Source organism: Scylla paramamosain, chromosome 13 (genome assembly GCF_035594125.1).
Source record: "Scylla paramamosain isolate STU-SP2022 chromosome 13, ASM3559412v1, whole genome shotgun sequence".
In the NCBI taxonomy this organism is placed as follows: domain Eukaryota; kingdom Metazoa; phylum Arthropoda; class Malacostraca; order Decapoda; family Portunidae; genus Scylla; species Scylla paramamosain.
Window position 1 is genome coordinate 24,807,085 of NC_087163.1, and position 20,000 is coordinate 24,827,084.

The window sequence follows — 20,000 nt, forward strand, 5'->3', positions numbered from 1 at the left end:
TTTGGGTTGAAGTTAAATTATCATGTTTAAAAAGTAGCTGATTTCATTCGTGTTCATTGCGGTGAGAAAATGAAATAGGTGGAATGGTTCGTATAGTTGTGTTGAAACTAAAGACCATAAATGCAAGTAGGAGGATCGAATGACATATTGAAAAAGTTGTAATTGCAAGTGTTAATTGGGGAAATAGGTTGATAATTGTACAGGATAGTGAAGAAATGAAAGTGGACTTGACAATGTTATATGAATGTGATGAGAGGAAGTTTGGCCATGCTGAAAAAAGAAAAAGTAGCTCATATATCATTCCTGTTCATGTTATCGAAAAAAAAAAAAAAATGGAATGATGTATAGTTCTGTTTGAAATGAAAAGTCGAAAATAGATGACGCTAATGAATAAAACGAGTCGACTTGTTTGTGTCGAGGCAGATTCCTGTTGCATCCGCTCCTGTTGCATCCACTAAATGTTATTCTGCTCGTAGTAAATTTAGAAGGCCCCAAAAATGCCTCTAATTACAACTACTGATACCACACACAATCTTTATAATTTTCCAGCAGCAGGACTCTCGACTTTCCACCACATCACACATAGCATGCAATTTTAAAAGGAATTCTGGAAACATTACAGTATTTTCCAGTTGCTTTTTAGGGAGTTTCCGCATTGTTGCAAGCACATTAGCAGTGTTACAAGGGAAGTACCACAGTGTTGCAAGATTACCACTGTATTGCCACCAGGTTAATATTGTGCTACTAACAGATAGCTGCATAGTGTAACAAATTAATTATCTTTGAGTGCAGAAAACGAAACTGCTACCAAATGATGATGGTGATGGTGGTGGTGATGATGGTGGTGATATTGATCTTCTTCTTCTTCATCGTCTTCTTCTTCTCCCTTATTATTATTATTATTATTATTATTATTATTATTATTATTATTATTGTTATTGTTATTGTTATTATTATTATTATTATTATTATTATTATTATTATTATTATTATTATTATTATTATTATTATTATTATTATTTATAGTAGAGAGAGAGAGAGAGAGAGAGAGAGAGAGAGAGAGAGAGAGAGAGAGAGAGAGAGAGAGAGAGAGACTGACGTGGGCGAAATTCACTCATCCTAAAACAAAACGTAACTTCTATTCTCTCTCTCTCTCTCTCTCTCTCTCTCTCTCTCTCTCTCTCTCTCTCTCTCTCTCTCTCTCTCTCTCTCTCTCTCTCTCTCTCTGATGGAAAGAAGTGGAAAGCAATTGTTATTTATATCCAGGTCACAAAACGGTCAAGTGTGGTTTGGAAACGCTCATGGTTCTCTTCCTGCTCTCACTCTCCTCTCACTTTCCACTTCTCTCGCCTCTTCCTCTTCCTGTTCTCTCCCGTACCTGTCCCTTCCTTGCCTCTCCTTTCTTTTATTTCCCATTCCTTTCCTTTACTCTCGTGTCTTCTTTCCTCTCCTTTCTTAACAGCTTCCTTCCCCTCTTCCTACTTGCTCCTTCATCCTTGTATTCCTCCTTTCCCTTCTCCTTCCTTCGGCTTGTCCCCCTTCCCATTCTTTCCCAACATCTTCCTCCTCCATTCCCTCTCCCTCTGTCACATCTAATCCCTTCTATCCCCATTCATCTCTTCTATCTCCTCTCCTATCCTTTTGGTTTCCTTTTCTCTCCCCTCACTCTCTTTCTTCCGTTCTGTCATCTTCCTCTTTTCTCTCTCCTTCCCTCTCCTCAGTTTATTCTCTTGTCCTCCCTGTATTATCTCCTTACGTCTCCTGCCGCTCTTCTCTCTCCCTTCTCCCTTTATTCTGTCTCTATCTTTATCTCCTTCTCTTCCTTACATGTTCGTTTCTCCTCCCCTCTCTCTTTATCTCCTTCTTTTCGTTACATCTTCGTGTCTCTTCCCCCTCTCTTCACTATATCAGTCACCCCACCCTCTGTCTCCTCGCTCGTCTTCCCCTTCTTAATTTTCTGTATCCTCCCTTTCTTCTTTCTCCCTTCTTTCACTGCTCTCTTTATTTGTAGTTGGAATCTGTATTATCTTGCAATTATTGAAAAGGGTTAATAAAATGGAATGGATGCGCATTGGAAGGATTAATTTTTGTATATTTTTCTATTTCGTTCCGCCTTTTTTTTTTTATAATTTTCTGTGACTTTTTTTTCCGTTTTCTTTGATTGTGTTCGGGTGAATCTTCAGGTTAGTTCTTTGTGGTGGAAGAGAAAGTTTTATCTGTCTGTGGGTTTCTCAAAGTCTCTCTCTCTCTCTCTCTCTCTCTCTCTCTCTCTCTCTCTCTCTCTCTCTCTCTCTCTCTCTCTCTCTCTCTCTCTCTCTCTCTCTCTCTCTCTCTCTCTCTCTCTCTCTCTCTCTCTCTCTCTCTCTCTCTCTTTTTTTCCCCCTCTCACTATATCATCATCGTCATCACCATCTTCTTTCCCAGCCCTCACTGAGCCATTATCTTCCTCATAACCCCTACCAACCCTGCCTTTTCCACCAGCTCCCCTTGTCCCCATTATTCTAAGCCCCTGTCCTCTACCACGCATACCATCACCCTTTAATTCCTGTAGCACTTTCTATAACCTCAGGCTGGCCCCTTCCCTCCACCCATTACCTGGGATGGTCAGTTATTCTTGTTTTCCATTAGTTATAAGGCATTTCTCACTGACCTATTTAGTTATGTTATTTTTTTTTCTCTCTTTCCCATTAGGTCAGTTTTCCTCTTATTTCTTATCCATTAGCACGTATATTCTTGTTGGTTTCCACGTTATGTCAAAACTCCATTTTTCTCGTCCTAGTTTTAATTTTTTTCTTCCTATTTTTTTGTTTACTTTCATCCACCATTAGTTCACGTTTTCTCTTACTTCGTATCCATTAGCACACATATACCCTTGTTGCTTTTCACATTATGTCAGGCCCCATTTATCTTGTCAGGGATCCCTTTTATTTCTTACCATTAGTTAACTTCCCTAACTTTTTGCCCAGCTCTTGTCCCTTCTCCCTCTCTCAGCAGCGCCTCATTTATCTTCCCTCATTACTTTCAACCTCTCTGACCGTGACCTCTGACTGGTTGTGTTTTTCCGCCTCCCTGCTAACTCGAACTACTGAGGGGGAAGTATCGAGGCACCTTCAGAATTAAACTCATCTCGCTCATTACTCCGTCTATAGAAAATGTGAGGTAGTGGATTCTTTCTCTTATATTTTTGTAGTAGTTAGCTTCCATTCATATAAAAGGAAAAGAATATTATAATCCAGTAATCTGATCTCGGTTAAGTCCCTTGCCCTTCATCATTCAAAAGTTTTCATCATATTTTTTTTTGTGGTACTTGGTTAATTTTTTTTTAATTCGTGTGAAAGAAAAATAAAACTATAAGCCAGTAATCTGATATGAATCCCTTCCCTTCAACAAGCAGCTAACGCCCTCTAGCTAAGCCACTCTGCTCTTACTTTACCATTCGCTTATACGAGAAGATACGAGAAGATGCATATAACTTTTAAGGTGACGTGAAAGAGGGATCAGCACAAGACCAAACGTTAATTGATTGCCGCGTTCTGCCTCCCGCAAGTCAAAAACTTAACTCATTTTTTTTTCTTTTATTTGTCAGCTGGCAGCCGGTCCTCAGTGGCGACTTTTTGAGATCCCAACAGAATGAGAAATGAGAAGCACGTGCACTCTTCTTGTCATTCCCAGGCCCAGTGACGCGATAGCTGGCCTCGATACAACATGAAAACCTGTTCTTTTCGTGAGGAAGGCAGTGTTTCGTCGCCTTGCCTCGTTACACCTGTTGTTTCCCTGCTCGTTTTCCTGATCGTACTTGTATTTGTGTGATGCAAGTCTTTATTTATTTGTTAAGTGACGCTTTGCTTCATCTTAAATAACTCGCTTGTCTTTTGTTGTTATTTGCATCTTTATTTATTATTATGCAAGGTGGTCAAATTAAATGTCATTATCTGCTCGCCATTCCCAGGATCGCAAAAGAACATTTGATATATCCACGCTGTTTCCTTTAAGTCTATTTCCATTATTTCTATTATCAGGTACAAATTTTGGGATTGAAATTTTATTCAGTTTTATTTTGCATCTCTTCTTGTTCTTACATAATCTCTTTTCACCATGACCTCTAACCTCGTTTTCTAAAAGACCTTGATTCTTTACATACAAATCAGCATTTCAGTATCTTGCATCCTTTTTCCTAGTTTTTACATAATCTCGTTTTGTTCATGATCCTCAGTCACCATTACAAATTCATCCCCAAGGCTTATTTCTCTCTCTGTTCCTCCCTCAGGCCCCTGCGATGAGAAGTCGTTTGAGTGTGGTGGCGGGGAGAAGTGCATCCCCAAGACGTGGCTTTGTGACAGTGTAGCCGACTGCAGCGATAAGTCTGACGAACACCGCGACTTGTGCAAAGGTAAGCTGAGGATACCGACACGTGCATCCTTCACCTGTCTTTTTTAACTTTGGCTGACACTTCTTATATCGCTTTCTCTAGATGATTTTACCGGTGCGAAGTAAAACTGATGGTGCTGAAAAATTTTAACTGTTCGGTCTGTCTTCTTGCTGGCAGTGATGTGTTCCCAAGTTATGTACTCTATTTGCACCAGATTTGTTTTATTAAGCTTGCTGTTTCTTATTTATGTGGGTAGATGAATTTATCGATAGAAAATTGGTGGTACTTGAATCTTTGAACTGCTTGATCTGTCTCTTGCTTGTCAGTGTTGTGTTCCCAAGTTGTGTAGTCTACTTGCACCAGATTGCCTTATAAAACTTGTTGATTGATTTATTTATTTATCTATTTTTTATTCCTGTTGCTGGAAGATTTTTGCCGATGAAAATAAAACCGGTGGTACTGGAATCTTTGAACTGTTTGGCCTGTCGCTTGCTTGTTCTTGGTGTCGTCGTAAGTTAATGCTCTCAAGTTGCACAAAATTATTTTATTAAGACTGAGAAGTCATAGCAGTCATCACATTAACTCTTTTCTTTTTGACCTTTATCTTACTGTGGCTTCTTTGCTTTCTCTTTCCCATGTTTATAAATTTGATCTCGTATATATTTTGTTAGTTTTCATGACTCTTTTTATTTTCTCTTCCCAATTTCCTCGTCCCTTCATCAAGTTTTCAATTTATCTCCTTAACACTTTCACTACGACATGCAACAATTCAAAGCACTAAAAATAATGCATGGAATCTTTATAACCACCTATAAGGAAAAAAAGGCATGAAAAATAATAGATTGCGCAATTTTCTAGCCAGTGCAATGTTAAGAGGTGGGTGTGGAACAAGAAAATGCGTCTTAGAGAGGTTAGTGATGAAGGAATGTGTCAGATAGCAATGAAAGGGTTAACACGAGGTAGTTTTCTAATCTAACTTACTTGCTGCGAATTATTATCCTTGTTTTATCTTTAGCGTTAGATTACTTTCGTCTCGCGTGTTTTTATTGCTTACCATCTCTTCCTCAAGGTTCGTGTTTTATTTAATGCAATTTTGTATACTTTATCTGCTGCCTGATTCTTTATTCTTCTTTATTTTTAGAACTTTTTTTTTTTTTTTTCCTTTCTGCGTGCGTGGTTTCATTGCTTCCAGTCTCTTATTCTTCAAGACTCGCATTTCATGTAACCCTCCTTTTATTTTTCTTTATTCTTTATTTTTAGAACTTTTTTTCCGGCTTGCGTGGTTCCATTGCTTCCAGTCTCTCATTCTTCAAGGCTCGCATTTCATGTAACCCTCCTTTTTATTTTCTTTATTCTTCTTTGTTTATATTTTTTTTGATTGTTGTTATTGCGAATTTTTCATCCTTGCTTTATTCTCAGAGCCGAACATCACTTCCATGTCGGGTGTTCTTATTATTGAGCATAACGTCACTCGCGTCTCTTTCTGCAGCCATATTGTTTAGTCTCGTATTTTGTTATTACTAAACATCATCTTATTCTTTCGTCTCATTTTGCAGTCACCTTATTTATTTCTATTATTTTCAGTTTCGCGTCTTATTATCTCTAAACAGCATCTTATTCTTTCGTCTCTCTCTGCAGCCATGGTATTCATTTCGTTTCATATTTTTCCCCGCGTCTTGAAGGAATTCCTGTACTCTACATGTACCCTTTCTCTGTTTACCCTTTGCTTCCGATATTCTTGCTCTGTTTTTTTTTTTTTTTTCTCTCTTTTACTTTCAACCAGGATCTTGTTTGTCCCGCTACCTTCTTCAACCTTGGGAGCTTTTTTTTTTTTTTTTTTCATCCCCCGAGTATTTTTCAGTTCCCCTATTTTTCCCCCTTGCATCATGTTCCGTACCCTGTGTCCTTCGTTTCCCCTCGTGCACGCTTCCCCACCTGTCCTGTACACGCACCTGGACTTGTATCAATCAGGTGACAGCGCAGGTGAGCCATACCTCAGACAACCAATACCTGGAAGCCCCTGGAACACCTACGTACATCCCCACCAATCACCAAACAACGTCGATAAAAGTCAGCCAATCAGCGGTGTTAATTGTTACGCATTCGGGAGCAGCACCAGGCAACCCAACGGCGGATTTATATTTGCTTTTACGGAAATGCCGAGACAGGAGCAGGCGAGGCGCGTGTTCCTGACATGTTGCGTGATTGATTTTTTTTCTGTCCGGCTTGTGTGATGGCGGAAGTGCTCGTGTGATCGTGTGAGGAGAGGGGTGAGTGCACGTGTAGCTGTGGGCGCATGTGTGAGGGGAGTGAATGCACGTGTGAGGGCATAAGTGCACGTGTAGCAGTTGTACATGTGGGGATCGAGTGCACGTGTGTGAAAAGACATACCCTTTGGCTATCTCTCAATCTCTTCGCCTCAAAAGCACTGGAGGTGAACCAGAGAGAGAGAGAGAGAGAGAGAGAGAGAGAGAGAGAGAGAGAGAGAGAGAGAGAGAGAGAGAGAGAGATCCACCACCACCACCACCACCACCACCACCACCACCACCACAGCCACAGCCACAGCAAGAGACAAGAACATTGGAGCCAAGATTGCGTTCCCTCGGCCTCCTCTGTGATGGGCCTTTTGCAGGAATTAATGGCTTCTTTTTTTGGGGCACGAGTGGCTCTCCTGCACGACATTTTCTGCAATTCTTACGCCCCCGTGAAGGCGAGAGTGTGTAGGACTGAATGAGGGCAAGTTCGCTTAGGACAACACCGGATGAGTGAGGAGGGATGAGGGAAAGGAAAATGAAAGAGGGAGGAAAAGGAAGGAAAGGGAGGAGAGGAGGTGAGGAAGGAGAGGCGGAGAGACGGGGATGGAAATCAAGGAAAGAGGGAAATGGAAAGGAAGGAGATACATAAAGATGGAGAGTAAGAGAAAAGGAGTGTCGGAGAGAATGTAGGAGGAGAGAGAGAGAGAGAGAGAGAGAGAGAGAGAGAGAGAGAGAGAGAGAGAGAGAGAGAGAGAGAGAGAGAGAGAGAGAGAGAGAGAGAGAGAGAGAAAGGAGAAAGGAAAGAATAGAGAGAAAAAGAGAGCAAAGCATGGATGTAAGAGAGAGAAAGGAGAGAGACAAAGAGCAAGGAGATAGAGAGGGAGAGAAAGGAGGGAAGCCTGAAGAGAAGAAAAAGAAAATGAGGAGGTGGAAGAGGAGGAAGAGGCGAGCGGAGTATTAAGAGTAAGGAGACAGCTAGGAGAGGAGATAAAGGAGGAGACATCATGAGAGAAGGTAGGAGAGGAGAGGAAAGGTGAGGAGGAGGAGGAGGAGGAGGAGGAGGGGCGGATCTGGCGTGAAGGGCAGTACACAACAGCTGTTATTTGTTTTTATTGTTATTCAATTTGTACCCTTTTCACTTTCCGCGCGGCAGTTTTTATTCGACTATTGGAGAGAAGTGCAAAGGTCACCGCAGTACGTGTGTGTGTGTGTGTGTGTGTGTGTGTGTGTGTGTGTGTGTGTGTGTGTGTGTGTGTGTGTGTGTGTGTGTATAGGTGGAATCTACAAAAAAAAAAACGTGATCTCTCTTAATCTATGCTTCCATTTTTATCTTAATCCTTTCCTATCACCCCTCCCTATTCCCCTCCGTTTATCCTTTCTCCCCTTCCCGTACCTTGCCACGCCCACGTCCTCGCGCCTCGTCCTTAGCTAACCCTTTATCAGAGCGCCGTCCCGTCCGTGGCAGGATTGGGCGCTTCTATTCTGCAGGGATTAGCCGGCCGATAATTGAGGCGGAATAATGCAGGGATTAATGGGCAAGCCGATTGGTTCATTGGGTCGTCTTTAGGCTCCGGATTGGTCAGGGGAGCCGTGTAATGAGCCAATCACTCTCTCTCTCTCTCTCTCTCTCTCTCTCTCTCTCTCTCTCTCTCTCTCTCTCTCTCTCTCTCTCTCTCTCTCTCTCTCTCTCTCTCTCTCTCTCTCTCTCTCTCTCTCTCTCTCTCTCTCTCTCTCTCTCTCATCGTCAGTCCTCGTGTTTTTTGTTGTTTGTTGTTTCCTTGTATTGGTTTTGTCGTCTTTGTTGTTGTTGTCGTTGTTGTTGTTGTTGTTGTTGTTGTTGTTGTTGTTGTTGTTGTTGTTGTTGTTGTGCTTGTCTTCTTCCTCCTGCTGCTCCTCCTCTGTCGGCCTGCTGTGGATGATAATTTGAGTTTTTTTTTTTTTTATCAGCAGTCTCTCTCTCTCTCTCTCTCTCTCTCTCTCTCTCTCTCTCTCTCTCTCTCTCTCTCTCTCTCTCTCTCTCTCTCTCTCTCTCTCTCTCTCTCTCTCTCTCTCTCTCTCTCTCTCTCTCTCTCTCTCTCTCTCGACGCCAATACTACTGAGATTGCAGCGACAGGGCGCCATAAAGATATATCTTTTTTCACGACCACATGGCGCGCCCAGAAAACACACACACACACACACACACACACACACACACACACACACACACACACACACACACACACACACACACACACACACACACACACACACACACACACACACACACACACACACACACACACACACACACACACACACACACACACACACACACACACACACACACACACACACACACACACACACACACACACACACACACACACACACACACACACACACACACACACACACACACACACACACACACACACACACACACACACACACACACACACACACACACACACACACACACACACACACACACACACACACACACACACACACACACACACACACACACACACACACACACACACACACACACACACACACACACACACACACACACACACACACACACACACACACACACACACACACACACACACACACACACACACACACACACACACACACACACACACACACACACACACACACACACACACACACACACACACACACACACACACACACACACACACACACACACACACACACACACACACACACACACACACACACACACACACACACACACACACACACACACACACACACACACACACACACACACACACACACACACACACACACACACACACACACACACACACACACACACACACACACACACACACACACACACACACACACACACACACACACACACACACACACACACACACACACACACACACACACACACACACACACACACACACACACACACACACACACACACACACACACACACACACACACACACACACACACACACACACACACACACACACACACACACACACACACACACACACACACACACACACACACACACACACACACACACACACACGAAGCACCTCATGAACGGTGAAGAAGGCGCCATAAACGAAGAGAAGAACTTGTGCCATTAACTTGCTCAAAAAACCTAACTTAATTCTAGTGTTTCTTTGTTCTCACCTTACTCGAAGTGGCTTTACTTCGCGGTGCAAAGAGGAACGTATCTTCAACCACCACCACCACCACCACCACCACCACCACCACCACCACCACTACCACGACTCGACTCTGTAGCGTCCGTTGAAGCGGGAGGCACGTGAAAACGATAGAAACCTTTGTCCGTTTCTCATAGTGGGCAAGAAGAGCAGGCAGAGGCTTAGCAGGGAGGGAGCAGGGGCAGTGTTTGCTTTGGTCAGGTGATGTTGCAAGCTGGAACCAAACATTGCATCCATCTGGCGGTGGCAGCGGCGGCGGCGGTGGCGTGAGGGAAACAAGTGCGAGGCGGGATCGTGGTGGTGAGTCCTGAAACGATCAATACGCAGCGTGATGGCCTGGAAAGCTGGCGTACCTGCGTGGCGTAATTATCGAACTTCAGGTGATAGCCGTGTACTGTTGGGTTTCCGGAGGCTGTTGTGACAAAGCGATCGATACTACCAATAGTCTCGTTACCACCAACACTCCTCGTTACTATTCATACTCCACGTTACGGTAAGCGAGATGACATGATAGGCGCGCTTGTTCTCCCTCCCTTGTCATGTTTTGCGGGGAAAGTACGTAGAGTTTTTCTCCTCCCGTGGCGTTAACTGTGGTGCAGGTGGGGACAGGTGGAGCCATGACGCCCACCACGGAATGTCTGGCTACTTGTGTGTACGTTCTGCTGCAGGTGTTGGTACTTCTGTAGACAGTTTAGTTTACGTGCATTTGCAGTAGTTGGTATTTGCCGTGTTATGTTTAATTAATATTTGTGGATGCTAGTGCAGTTATTGTTGATACGCGAGCAGTAAACAGGTCTACAGGTGGCAGTGCCTGTAAGAAACATACCTGCCTATTTTAGTGTCCAAATTTAACGCATTTAACCACATAACAAAAACTTCACACACACACACACACACACACACACACACACACACACACACACACACACACACACACACACACACACACACACACACACACACACACACACACACACACACACACACGTACGAGTCAATATTTACATCATTCTACTAAACTCGCACGTGCATGAAAACCTCGTTGGCCGCGAAGTGGACTCGTTACACACACACACACACACACACACACACACACACACACACACACACACACACACACACACACACACACACACACACACACACACACACACACACACACACACACACACACACAGTAAACCACCAACTCACTGAAATCTGAGGAAGCAATGGACAGCCTCGCGCATCCGAACCTTACTAGGCACTTCGGCGACTCCAGCTTGTGATAATGACTGTGACGGAGGATAACTAACAGTAAGGCTGCTTCCGGTGGTCTGATGGCTCGGGGACTGGTGGGCGGCGGGGCTTCACAACTTGACCCAAACACCGATAACATTCACACGAAGAGGTGGTGATTCAGCTGCGAAAGTGTGAATGAGAGAGAGAGAGAGAGAGAGAGAGAGAGAGAGAGAGAGAGAGAGAGAGAGAGAGAGAGAGAGAGAGAGAGAGAGAGAGAGAGAGAGAGAGAGAGAGAGAGAGAGAGAGAGAGAGAGAGAGTTACTGTAGGTTATCTTTCTCAACGAGTCGTGTGTGTGTGTGTGTGTGTGTGTGCGTGCGTGCGTGCGACTGTGACTCCTTGTTTGTTTACTCACAGCCGCATAACATCATAGTCGCTATCATCACCACCATCACCATCACCACCACCACCACCACCTCCACAAACAAGAGGTAGTTAAAAATGAAGCAGCTGACTGGGGCGAAGTGCAGACGAGGTAAACAAAACACATCCCCTGGTGGTTTTATTTACAAACAACCCAGAGGAGAAGACCAAGCGGCGGTAAACAAGTGAGATTAAAGGTGGATACATGGGTAGCCTTTGGGAAGCGCAGGTGTGAAAGATGGACAGGTGTGTAGGCTGGACAGGTTTGGAGATGATGATGATAATGGTGATGATGGGATTAAAATTTTTCTTGTGTGGCACCGTAACAAATAAGGTCGAATGGCGCAGAGTGAAAAGATTGCATGAAGATACTGGTAATGTTAAAAAAAAAAGGCAAAATAGCAAAAAAAAAAAAAAAGATGTGGTCGAAATATAAAGAAAATGACAGTATGAGTTAAAAAAGAACGAAAATAGTGTAAAAATTATATAACAAATATACGACAGTGATGCAGCGGAATATGAATAATAAAAATATATATATATATATATATATATATATATAAAAGTTAACGTAAAATAAGGAAATACTGAAAAAAAAAAATGAGGAGGATTAGCATGTGCAAGGAAACTGCTGGAAGATTGAGGAGAATTATTGCGAAATGAAATAAAGATGTAGAAGAGATTGACGTAAAGGAATAGAAGTATGTGAGACGAAGAAGAAAATAGAAATAGGAATGGAAAAGTGTAGCGTGGGAGAGTACGCATGAATATTTGCAAGGCGACAGGTGGGTGTGTGTGTGTGTGTGTGTGTGTGTGTGTGTGTGTGTGTGTGTGTGTGTGTGTGTCAGATAACATAATAACGAAATACACCTTTACACAATACAACATTAACACAAGGAAATGCAAATGAACACTGCACATCATATTTATACTTGCATTAACATTTACATATAAAACACATCTACATAATAATTTTTTTCCTCAGACCCCGATCAATCTTTTTTAAATGACGCTGAATTGCACTCTGATAATTAGATCACTTCGCCTTGTCACTCGCTTTAAAGGTTATCTGGAAATTCATTCGTAAAATTGCCTTCAAAAAGAGAGAGAGAGAGAGAGCTTGGGATGAACCTTATGAGGGGGATCGGGCGACTCAGCACTCACTCTCTCCGCACTCATTCTTATCTTTTCTTATCTTATGCCACCGTCGCTCCTCCATCATGAAAGTCCATTGTGGGGGTTAGTCTTGAATATTTCTAACTGTTATTGTTATTTGAGTTGTTAGTTTTGTTAGCGTATTCTATCAAGTTAGGATTTTATTGCTTTTATTAACAGTACGAGTCTTGTTTTCATCACTGTCATCTTAGCTATGGGTAGTAAAAGTTAGGTGTGACTCAAAGCTGGTCTAGATTTCAACTATTTTGATCAATAGTATTAGCAATGGATCTTAGCTATGAGTGGTCTTAGTGGTCAGTTTGTTAGCTGTATCGCAAAACTGTTCATGATTTTAACTATTATTAATATCAGTGGTATTGGTAACAGTCATGGAGATTGTCAGATTTTATTAATATTTTCGCAGTCTTTGCTTTATAATTGTTACTTTAGATATGAATAGTGTTAGTAGTCAGTATGTTACCTGTATGACAAAGCTGTTCATGATTTCAACTATTATTAATGTCAGTGATATTAGTAACAGCTGTTGATTTCGTAAGGTTACAAAGCTTAGGGCTGAGAGGGAACATTAAAAAAGTAGTGCAGATGAAAGACCTTACCTTTGCCAGTAGTGTTGTTTCGAAATTCATCAGTGTAGTTTCTATTCATTTTCCCGTTTTTATTTGTTATATTTTAATCACTGCACCGTTGCATCAGTTCTCTTTCTCTGTTACACCTTTTCTCCTCCTCGTCTTTTCATGTGTTTGTTTAGTAATATACTGTGTGTTGATTTATTACTGTGTTGCGTCAGTCTTTTCTCATTTCCACACCTGTTTTCCTCCTCGTGTCGCCACCGCTGCTCTGCCAAGCCTGACTGACCCTCCACCCCCTCCCACACACACACACACACACACACACACACACACAGCTGACACCAGAATCCGGAGCGGAGCTTTTTTTTTTTTTTATTATCATTTTTGTTTTGTTTATTTCATCTTTTATATCTTCCCCTCAGAAAACTTACCGTGCCACACAAATTTTTATAAAGAATATCACACCTTATTTTTATTTTATCTCAACGTACCTTCCACGCACTATCTGTCTCTCTCTCTCTCTCTCTCTCTCTCTCTCTCTCTCTCTCTCTCTCTCTCTCTCTCTCTCTCTCTCTCTCTCTCTCTCTCTCTCTCTCTCTCTCTCTCTCTCTCTCTCTCTCTCTCTCTCTCTCTCTCTCTCTCTCTCTCTCTCTCTCTCTCTCTCTCTCTCTCTCTCTCTCTCTCTCTCTCTCTCTCTCTCTCTCTCTCTCTCTCTCTCTCTCTCTCTCTCTCTGGAAGACTTAATCTGATTCCTTGTTTTGATCCTTTGCTAGAAAACTGGAAGAAACCTAATGTCTCGCACTTCAAGTCTTCCTCCTCCTCCTCCTCCTCCTCCTCCTCCTCCTCCTCCTCCTCCTCCTCCTCCTCCTCCTCCTCCTCCTCTTCCTCCAGAATCTTTCCTAACAAGAGTATCAAGAAACCTCAGTGGTTGACATTTTTTCCTCTTCCCTTTCTCCTTTTTTTCCTTCCTCGCCACGACTTGCTGACTTGATTGAGTTAGCGAGCGACAGACTGACTGGTATTACTTCTTGTCCGGTGATCTGTTTGTTATTTTGGTCCATTTGTGGCGGGTTTTCTTCCTGTGTTATTGGCGTGTGTTATTATGGCTTCGTATTCCAATTTTTTCTCTTTTTTTCCTTGTATGTTTTTATTTATCTCTTTATTAAGTTTTCCTCCCCCTCTTTTTTTTTTATCATTCGTCTTCTCTGGATTTTATATTTTTTTTCAGCGTATTTTCATATTTATGCATCAAACGTGAATCTACTTTTGCATTTTTTTTCTTCTGCCATATACATTTCTTGGCCGTGTTTTGTATTCAGCTTATTCTTTTCATTTTCACGTAATGTTCTCCCTTCCCGCCCACTCCCCCACCCCAGTTGGCATCACTGTTATTTTTTTTTTCTCTCCTCTCTCCCGTATGTGACATTTTTCCCAGCGTGTATCGTGCCTTCGTGCATCAGGCGAGTGTCTATCGTCCGCGAATATTTATCACTCACAGTTTCGTCAGTATTGGATTTCTATATTAACTCGTTCATCCGTATATCGTTTTTATCTATTGTTCATCTCGTGTCCCCTCTCTCTCTCTCTCTCTCTCACTCACCCTTTCCCATCTCCCTTTACCGTGTTCTATTATAGTCTCTCTCTCTCTCTCTCTCTCTCTCTCTCTCTCTCTCTCTCTCTCTCTCTCTCTCTCTCTCTCTCTCTCTCTCTCTCTCTCTCTCTCTCTCTCTCTCTCTCTCTCTCTCTCTCTCTGTGTGTTAGTGTGAGAAGCTTACACTTACTGCTGTGACCTTGACCCCCGGTGAAGGTGAAAGGTCAGGCTAAGTGGTGGTGGTGGTGGTGGTGGTGGTGGAAAGAGACAAAGAGGAAAGGTAGCTTCATTTATTAGGGCGAAAAAATAGTTTCTGTATGATGGAGGTTTTATTTTTCCCTATATGATCAAAGGGATGCTGCGGTGTTTAATTTTTCACGTTTGACCTTGGGCTTGCTCCACCTGCTTGTATTATGGTGAGTGGACGAGTAGGAGCGTGGCTAGATGGGTGGAGCAAGGCGTAGAATCACATGTAGAGAGAAACAAAGAGAAATACACAGAAAGGTGGAAATAGAGACATGTTCACTGGTAAAGACAGGTAGAGACAGGTAGACAGACGTATTGAAAGGCTGAGGAACAGGTAAACGGGCAGGTAAGAGGCAGACAGGTGGATAAACGCAAAAAGGCGGAGATAGAGATGTTCACAGTTAGACAGGCAGACGGACATATTGAAGGGCTGAGTAGTAAGTGAACAGATACGTGAAAAGACAGAGAAGCGGGAAAGACAGCTATATAAATAACTAGAGATAGACAGACACATATAAACGGGAAGATTCACAAAGAAAACGGTTTTATAGATGAATTGAGACATGTGAACAAAGACTGATTGACACACACACACACACACACACACACACACACACACACACACACACACACACACACACACACACACACACACACACACACACACACACACACACACACACACACACACACACACACACACACACACACACACACACACACACACACACACACACACACACACACACACACACACACACACACACACACACACACACACACACACACACACACACACACACACACACACACACACACACACACACACACACACACACACACACACACACACACACATACAAGACACGCCGGACACAAGACATGACGATCCCCTGCCACCACCGAGAGCAACCATCAATTTTTACCTTGCCATTGAGCACGACAGCGGCGGGCGAGGGGGCGTGAGTGTCCGGCGCGCTGGCTGGCTGCTCCCTGACAGGCGGCGAGCGGCAGAGACTCGATGCAGCTCGTTAAGGCAAAGTGTCATACAGATACGTGTCTAGTGGATGGCTCTTTGCATCACCGTCAGTCCACCGCACCATGGCCTGTGTTCAGAAGCGCTTCGGTCCCTCTTCACGTCTATTTTCAAAGGCCACAGAAATTATCAGCCGGGTTCTCAAGAGTGTTTCTCGTGTTGATAATGTAGAAGTCTTGTTAATTTGTCAGTAGAGTCGTAAAAACATGCTTTAAAACCAGTGTCGCTTCAACGAGAGCCTTTTAAAAGAAGTAGACATGCACTTTGGGCAGTTTTCTGAAACGCCTCGCTCTCCCTTACCACGACTATTCTCCATGTGCATAGAGATAACTAGCCGGGTTCTCAAGAGTGTTTCTCCTGGTAATAATATAGAAACCCTGTTAATCCGTCAAAAGAAAGATAAAAACACCCTTAAAAGCCCGTGTCACTTCAACTAGAGCCTTTTGAAAATAGCGGCAGAAGTGTTACAGAATACGATTACCTTCTCTTCCCCCATCTGTGTCCCATCCTTCCTCCTTCCCTTACGTCTTATCTCAGAGGAAGGCAACGCGGATGCTGTTTGGTCTATCTTATAGGGGCGGCTGTGCATTGCTAAGACCACTGCCACACGTCCACTGCCTCGTCCAACTCCAGAAGAAGGGTTGTGGTGTTGGTATCCCCTCCCTAGGTGTGACGGGATGAGTGGTAAGGGAGGTATGCTGTGTTTTGATGCTGTGGCTCATTTTTACGTTGTGTTTGATGCATTGGATTAGAAATGGACTTAGTAAGGCCTGAGTGGATGGTATTTGTAAGTTGCTGATTGATACATGAATTGGTGTGTTGTTTTAGAGGCGAAGTTCTGGAGATTACATTGCGAAACAGTGTCCTATCGTGTGTGTGTGTGTGTGTGTGTGTGTGTGTGTGTGTGTGTGTGTGTGTGTGTGTGTGTGTGTGTGTGTGTGTGTGTGTGTGTGTGTGTGTGTGTGTGTGTGTGTGTGTGTGTGTTTACTTCGTTACACTGCTGAGGGTGACGATGTTATTGCAGTAGTAGATCCTTTGTGTGTGTGTGTGTGTGTGTGTGTGTGTGTGTGTGTGTGTGTGTGTGTGTGTGTGTGTGTGTGAGGAGGGTCTCTTAATCTCGGGGCAGTCAATATCTCTCCCTTTCGATACTGGAGAAGGAAAGGAGTCGGACACGCTCTCTCTCTCTCTCTCTCTCTCTCTCTCTCTCTCTCTCTCTCTCTCTCTCTCTCTCTCTCTCTCTCTCTCTCTCTCTCTCTCTCTCTCTCTCTCTCTCTCTCTCTCTCTCTCTCTCTCTCTCTCTCTCTCTCTCTCTCTCTCTCTCTCTCTCTCTCTCTCTCTCTCTCTCTCTCTCTCTCTCTCTCTCTCTCTCTCTCTCTCTCTCTCTCATTGCATCAGTCCACCTATTTCCATCCATGCTTTGTTATATATATATACATACATACACATACCGTACACACACACACACACACATACATACATACATGCATTCTTATGTACACACAGGAATACGCACACACACTTTGTCACCGTAAATATTTCTGTTTTAGGTTTTGTTTGTTTTGTTTGTTTAGCTTTTCTGTTTTGTATGTGTGTGTTTACCTTCTCTCTCTCTCTCTCTCTCTCTCTCTCTCTCTCTCTCTCTCTCTCTCTCTCTCTCTCTCTCTCTCTCTCTCTCTGGTAAACAAACAAGAATAAATAGTTTCCTCGGTGCATTAAATTTAAACAGATACACGTAACAAAGGGGACAGGACGAGGCGAGGAAAAGGGCAGAGAGATGAGAATGAAAATGAGGAAGAGGGACTGAGAATAAACAGGAAAGGGAGAGAAATGTATTAAGATCCAGGAAAGATAAAAAAAAATGACGGACAAAGGAGAAGGAAGAGGGAGAGGGGGGAAATGAAATGCAAAAAGGAAGGAAAGATAAAAAATAGACAGAAAATGGAAGCGTGTAATAAGATAAAGAAGGAAGAGGAGTGGAAGGAAAGGAATGAAGGAGTTTGAGAAGAGTAAGGAAAGAAATTTGAATGGGGAAAAGGAAAAGTAATAAAGTGGAAGCGAATGAAGGTCTCAAATTCTTATTCTTCTTATTAATGGAGTTGATTACATTATTTAAAGCTGAACGACTTAATTTGGGTTCACGAAATAGATTGGCACAAAGACGAGGAAAGGCGGATAGATAAAGGCGAACAGACTGACAGAGATAGAAAGGGAAACAGACTGAACGATAAGTAGATAGACAGATAGATAGATTAATAGATTGAATGGCTGATAGATGGATGGACTCAATAAAGAAATCCACACGTGAAAATATATAAAATTGGTCATGAATTATACGTCCTTGGTAAAAAAATAATCCGAAAAAGAATGTTTTTATCAGAGAGAGAGAGAGAGAGAGAGAGAGAGAGAGAGAGAGAGAGAGAGAGAGAGAGAGAGAGAGAGAGAGAGAGAGAGAGACACGCGTGGCTGTGTGTGCCTGTGACAGTAGGACAAAGACAAACAGACGGCCCTACACACACACACACACACACACACACACACACACACACACACACACACACACACACACACACACACACACACACACACACACACACACACACACACACACACACACACACACACACACACACACACACACACACACACACACACACACACACACACACACACACACACACACACACACACACACACACACACACACACACACACACACACACACACACACACACACACACACACACACACACACACACACACACACACACACACACACACACACACACACACACACACACACACACACACACACACACACACACACACACACACACACACACACACACACACACACACACACACACACACACACACACACACACACACACACACACACACACACACACACACACACACACACACACACACACACACACACACACACACACACACACACACACACACACACACACACACACACACACACACACACACACACACACACACACACACACACACACACACACACACACACACACACACACACACACACACACACACACACACACACACACACACACACACACACACACACACACACACACACACACACACACACACACACACACACACACACACACACACACACACACACACACACACACACACACACACACACACACACACACACACACACACACACACACACACACACACACACACACACACACACACACACACACACACACACACACACACACACACACACACACACACACACACACACACACACACACACACACACACACACACACACACACACACACACACACACACACACACACACACACACACACACACACACACACAGTAATCACCGCCACCATCACATCCAGAGAACGCTGGACTTTGTGTCTGGTCTCGAAAATCAAAGCTGAGAGCGAGACTGATTATGCCACCACCGCCGCCTTTATGCTCTCTCTCTCTCTCTCTCTCTCTCTCTCTCTCTCTCTCTCTCTCTCTCTCTCTCTCTCTCTCTCTCTCTCTCTCTCTCTCTCTCTCTCTCTCTCTCTCTCTCTCTCTCTCTCTCTCTCTCTCTCTCTCTCTCTCTCTCTCTCTCTCTCTCTCTCTCTCTGGTACAGTATTAATTTCTTATGAATGTACCCTAAGAGCCAATAAGCATCTTAGCCTCTCTCTCTCTCTCTCTCTCTCTCTCTCTCTCTCTCTCTCTCTCTCTCTCTCTCTCTCTCTCTCTCTCTCTCTCTCTCTCTCTCTCTCTCTCTCTCTCTCTCTCTCTCTCTCTCTCTCTCTCTCTCTCTCTCTCTCTCTCTCTCTCTCTCTCTCATGGTGGCATTGTATAGATTTCAGTGTCTCTTTGTTCCCTAGTCACTAATTACCAGCAGATGGG

At 43.4% G+C, this 20,000-nt stretch overlaps 1 long non-coding RNA gene across 1 annotated transcript in view; it reads left to right on the plus strand.

Annotated features, from left to right (window-relative positions):
* The window catches only part of LOC135106562 (uncharacterized), a 112,334-nt gene that overhangs the window by 57,735 nt on the left and 34,599 nt on the right, over window positions 1-20,000 (plus strand). Inside the window, exon 2 of the long non-coding RNA XR_010271361.1 lies at window positions 4,268-4,390. This is a non-coding gene — a long non-coding RNA (uncharacterized LOC135106562). The remainder of the gene's footprint in view (window positions 1-4,267; window positions 4,391-20,000) is intronic.